The following is a 5,510-nucleotide window of genomic DNA, read 5'->3' as shown; positions in this document are numbered from 1 at the left end:
TTTGGCCCGTCCCTGCTACCGGGTTAAGATTTAGGCAGAAATGAAAAGGCCAATTCTAGAACACTCGAACCCTGAATGGCGAAGGCAACTCTACAGAAATGCGCGTCACATGATGAAAAATTAATGAAGACAAAAACCTGGGAAATCGCTGAAAATGACTTAGGGGATTACTTTATGAAGGTGACGATGCGCTACGACTGCAGAAGCGTTAAGAGAGGCGGTGTTCTCCGTCTCTAAAGTGTGTTTACCTCGCGCCAGGCACAGACTCCGCCCGGCATACCATCATAGTCCGTTGAGTGTTATAAATATCTTTACACAGTGGACAAATAAATCACAAACACATACTAGCATTTGTACGTCGGTTTTTGGAATTTTACCGCGTTTTTTTTTTTTTTTTTTGTTTTTGTGTGTGTGTGTGTGTGTACGTGTAAACCTATAGCGCCGTTAGGTTTTCTTGAGAGGCCTGGATGGTAGTCGGCCCCAGCACGTCATGGCGCAGGCAAGTATTATTTATAGTGGCGCCATCTTCTCAGTTGACAATTTGAGCAAATATATACGATGATTGATTTTCAGTTTACATTTACAGCTTATAGCACGAATGTCATTTGACCCCGATTTCTCCCAACCAAGCAACCAAGCAACCGTTGTTCATCCTCCCCGACCCGCCAAATCTTGCTGGTGGTTGTTCATTTTGCCCAACCGCCAACCAAAACGAGCAATATGTTGGGAGAAATTTGTCCTGTGTGACGCCGCCTTAAGAAAAAAGATGAAAAAATAAAAGAAAAAAGAAAAATAAGAATAAAAAGTTGAAAAATAAAGAAAAACAGAATAGAACATCACCATCACCACCACCACCACCACCATCACCACCACCACCACCACCACTACCACCATCACCACCACCACCACTCATACCAGACAACCCCCCCACACACTCCAACCCCCTCCCCCCTTCCCTCTTTCATCACCACCACCACCACCACCACCATTACCTGGCCACGTGACCCGACGTTTACCTGAGTGTGAAGCTGTTAATGAGCTTTTAAGAGAAGGTAGACTCTCCTCCTCCTCCTCCTCCTCCTCCTCCTCCTCCTTCACCTCCTCCTCCTCCTCTTTTGTCTTCCTTCTTCCTCCTTCCCTCCAGGTGTGTGTTGGGCCAATCTACACACCTTTCTCTCTCTCTCTCTCTCTCTCTCTCTCTCGGTCTAATTAAATGTGAAAGAGAGAGAGAGAGAGAGAGAGAGAGAGAGAGAGAGAGAGAGAGAGAGAGAGAGAGAGAGAGAGAGAGAGAGAGAGAGAGAGAGAGAGAGAGAGAGAGAGAGAGAGAGAGAGAAGGAAGAAAACGTCATGACAAAAGGTTATCTCATCTCCTCCTCCTCCTCCTCCTCCTCCTCCTCCTCTTCTTCCTCCTCCTCTTCTTCCTAATGGCTCACTTCACGGTCTTTACACATGGAACTACGCTTCGTCGACCAGCACACGTTCGACCATACCCCCCCTGCCATACCCTACCATACCCCTCTCCCATAACCTTCCATATAAGCTACCATTCACTTCGACCATACTCACAGTCTACCATACACTTCATTCCCTCTACCATTTCCCTACCATACCTCTCTCCAATAACCTTCCATATAAGCTACCATTCACTTCGACCATACTCAGAATCTACCACACACTTCATTCACTCAACCATTTCCCTCCCATATCCTACCATACTATCATCATACAACCATACTCCCAAACTAACCATTGACACACATATCTACCATACTACCATACACTACCATTCCCTCCGTTTTCTACCGTTATACCATTCATACGGTCGACAAGGCGTAGTGATATAGTTAAAAAAAAAATAGGGTTTGAGCATTGCCACATTTCCTATACAAAAAAATGTTCACCTTTTCTTTTTATTCTTTCTTGAGTTCTTTCGTTGTTGGTCTAATCTAACTTTTTTGTGTGTGTTTTTTTCAATCTTATTTTGTATTATTTCCAAGCTCATTTTTCTATCATACTTTTCTCTCTTTTCATCTCTTTTCCCTTTTCTTCATTTTCCTTCCTATTCTCTCTTCCTTTCACTTCCTCTTCCTATCTATCACATTCTCTCCTCCTCCTCCTCCTCCTCCTTTTCATCTCCCAATTACACCATTTTCTTATTTAACAAACCAATTTATCGCCTCCCATTTACTCTTCAGCCCATTCCATCCATTTTTTATAACAATGTGAAGGTGGTTAATTGATTAGGAGGAGGAGGAGGAGGAGGAGGAAGAGGAGGAGGAGGAGGAGGCGGTAATGGCAGTCTTTTTTCCAGGTGTGCCGCAGGTAAGATAATGGCTCCTTCCAATTAGGGCAAAGGTTCCGCTCACCTGCCCGACTCACCTCAGCAACTCTGCCTGGGCTAATGGACTTCGGCTTCCCTTTATTAATTTTCAGTTTTCAGTTCTTAAGTTTTCCTCCTAATACGGGCACAGCGAATGGCCGGGAGAGTGAGAGTTGTGATACGGGCGAAGGGAATGGCCGAGGAAGGGAGAGCTTGTGATACTGGTGAAGGGAATGGCCGAGGAAGGGAGAGCTTGTGATACTGGTGAAGGGAATGGCCGAGGAAGGGAGAGCTTGTGATACTGGTGAAGGGAATGGCCGAGGAAGGGAGAGCTTGTGATACTGGTGAAGGGAATGGCCGAGGAAGGGAGAGCTTGTGATACTGGTGAAGGGAATGGCCGAGGAAGGGAGAGCTTGTGATACGGGTGAAGGGAATGGCCGAGGAAGGGAGAGCTTGTGATACGGGTGAAGGGAATGGCCGAGGAAGTGAGAGTTGTGATACGGGTGAAGGGAGTGGCCGAGGAAGGGAGAGCTTGTGATACTGGTGAAGGGAATGGCCGAGGAAGGGAGAGCTTGTGTGCATTTTTTTAGGTGCTGTCCATAGCTTCTTCTTCTTCTTCTTTTGACCTGTAACGCTTTGTATCGCTTCTTAGGTCCTCCTCCTCCTCTCGTTCGTCCCTTCTTCTTATCCACACACCTTCCTTTTCAGTCTTACGTAATATTCTAAACTGAAATAAAGTCACTTAGGCCTCTTGGTCGGGCCAGCTCGGTAGTGGCGCGGGCGAATTTTTTTTATAGTTTCTGCCGTGGTGTGTGACTCCTGCCTGGCCCATGCTGCCCCCCGGTGCTCCCCCTGACCCAAGGCGCTGAAGGCAGGGTGATGGAAGGTCTGGGCAGCGTGGGGATGACCTACACACTCGTTTCAATGGGACTCGAAGTTGGGTCCTCAAGCTCACCACGGCCTCACGCTAACCACTCAGCCACCGCCTCCCCTCCACTCTGCCTACGTAGAATCAATGGATATCGCTGGAATGACTTTGAGTGGAATTGTATATATAACATTATAACACATATACAATACGGAAGAAGGGAATGGCCGAGGAAGAGAAAACTATTTATATAAGAACGATCTCAGTTCTCTCTTTCCTTCCCTTCTTTCTTTCTTTCTTTCTTTCTTTCTTTCTTATGTGTTTTTTCAGTTCTTTTTTTTTTGTTACTTATTTTAATCTTCTATTTTTTTATCCCATACTTCTCTTCCACAAATATATTCTTAACTTTTACTATTTTCAGGAGGAGGAGGAGGAGGAGGAGGAAAGAAGAGTTTGTGCTTGTTGCCACCGGCACCTCCTCCTCCTCCTCCTCTTTCTCCTCCTCCTCTTCCTCCTCCTCTTCCTCCTCCTCCTCTTCCTCCTTTCATGAGACATTTATTGCAAGAGAAATTAGAAGAGATATAATTTTTGTCGGACTTGGCGTTCATGTTCTTCTTCTTCTTTCTTCTTCTTCTCTCTCTCTGACAGGAATTTCTTGGCATTTATTAATCAAGCTATAATTGGAGAGAGAGAGAGAGAGAGAGAGAGAGAGAGAGAGAGAGAGAGAGAGAGAGAGAGAGAGAGAGAGAGAGAGAGAGAGAGAGAGAGAGAGAGAGAGAGAGCTACATCAAGTTGTCAAGTCAAGGGCAAGGAGACCACGACACACACACACACACACACACACACACACACACACACACACACACACACATCGAGAGAAAAAAAGAAAGAAAAAAAGACAGAAAAAGAGAAAAAGAGAAAAGAAAGATAGCGGAAGGGATTTTTACCTTACCTTACCTTGCCTTACCTTACCTTGCCTTGCCTTACCTTACCTTACCTTACCTTACCTTGCCTTACCTTACCTTGCCTTACCTAACCTTACCTTACCTAACCTTACCTTAGCTAACCATCCCTTACCTTCCCTTCCCTTCTCTTCCCTTCCTTCCTTACCTAACCTTATCTTGCCTTACCTTTCCTTACCTACCCTTACCTTACCTAACCTTACCTTACCTAACCTTACCTTACTTTACCTAACCTTACCTTACCTTACCTACCCTTACCTTCTCTTCCCTTCCCTTCCTTTCTTTCCTTCATTATTTCTTCCCTTCCTCCATTCTTCTTTCCTTCCCTCCTCCCTCCTCCTCCTCCTCCTCCTCCACGCCATTTTCTCTCCACTCACAAAAACAAAACAAAAAAGAAAATCAATTAAAGAAAGAAAAAAATGACGGCGGACACGTTTGAGAGAGAGAGAGAGAGAGAGAGAGAGAGAGAGAGAGAGAGAGAGAGAGAGAGAGAGAGAGAGAGAGAGAGAGAGAGAGAGAGAGAGAGAGAGAGAGAGAGAATAAGGGTGGGAGCAATCATGGAGAGGTTGATGGGTGTATATTTTCCTCCTCCTCCTCCTCCTCGTCCTCCTCCTCCTCCTCAACAAAAACGCTTTCAATGGCTCAATCAGTCTGTTCTTCTTTTTCTTCTTCCTCCTCCTCCTCCTCCTCCTCCTCCTCCGTAAATCATAAATAAAAAGGAAATTGAAAAGAAGACAATTATACTTTTTCTTCCATTTCCTTCTTTGTTTTTCTCTCCTCCTCCTCCTTCCTCCTCCTCCTCCTCCTCTTCCTCCTCTTCTATTTTTTCCCTCCTTCTTCTTTCCTTCACTCTATCTTCATTGTTCTTTCTCTCCATTCTCTCTCCCTACCTCTCCTTTCCTCCCTCTCTTTTTCTCTCCAATATCTCTCTCTCTTTCTTTCTTTCTTTCTTTCTCTTCCTTCTCTCTTAATTCTCTTATTCCTCCAAATCGTCTTCCTTCTCCTCCTCCTTCGAATCTTTCATTACGTCATTTCTTCTTCCTTCCTTCCTTCCATCATTCTATATCCTCCTCCTCCTCCTCCTCCTCCTCCTCCTAGCGTTAAATCCTCCATTACCTCCGGTCGCCTTTCCCTCCCTCACACCTGCAATCGGCCGCCCAGGTGAGAGGCACAGACAGACATACGTGAAGGTGAGAATTCTGTCCGTGAAATGCAGGTGTCATGGAAGGGGGGGGGGAGGGGGGGAGGAGGGGGAGAGAGGGTTGAGGAGGTAGGGGAGGGAGATAATAGGAAGAATAATAGAAAGAAAAACAGAATAAAGATGAAAATAACAAAAGAAAAGGGAAGGAAAAGATAGACA

The sequence above is a fragment of the Eriocheir sinensis genome, chromosome 42 (genome assembly GCF_024679095.1).
Source record: "Eriocheir sinensis breed Jianghai 21 chromosome 42, ASM2467909v1, whole genome shotgun sequence".
Classification (NCBI taxonomy): Eukaryota; Metazoa; Arthropoda; class Malacostraca; order Decapoda; family Varunidae; genus Eriocheir; species Eriocheir sinensis.
The sequence above is the reverse complement of the archived record's forward strand: the minus strand, read 5'-3'. Positions refer to the sequence as shown.